Here is a 483-nt window from a genome sequence, read left to right on the forward strand (position 1 = left end):
AGCCCATTATACAGAGTGAAGTAAGCCAGAAAGATAAAGACCATTACAGTATACTAACACATATATATGGAATTTAGAAAGATGGTAATGATAACCCTATATTCAAAACAGAAAAAGAGACATAGATGTACAGAACAGAATTTTGGGCTCTGTGGTAGAAGGAGAGGGTGGGATGTTTCGAGAGAACAGCATCGAAACATGTATATTATCTATGGTTAAACAGATCACCGGTCCAGGTTGGATGCATGAGACAAGTGCTCGGGCCTGGTGCACTGGGAAGACCCAGAGGGATCGGGTAGAGAGGGAGGTGGGTGGGGCGGTCGGGATGGGGAATACATGTAAATCCATGGCTGATTCATGTCAACGTATGACAAAAGCCACTCAGTATTATAAATTAATTAGCCTCCAACTAATAAAAATAAATGGAAAAAAAAGATTATATATTGGCAAATGTACTAAATAAAATCTTTTATCAACCAAATA

The sequence above is a fragment of the Cervus canadensis genome, chromosome X (assembly GCF_019320065.1).
Source record: "Cervus canadensis isolate Bull #8, Minnesota chromosome X, ASM1932006v1, whole genome shotgun sequence".
Lineage (NCBI taxonomy): Eukaryota > Metazoa > Chordata > Mammalia > Artiodactyla > Cervidae > Cervus > Cervus canadensis.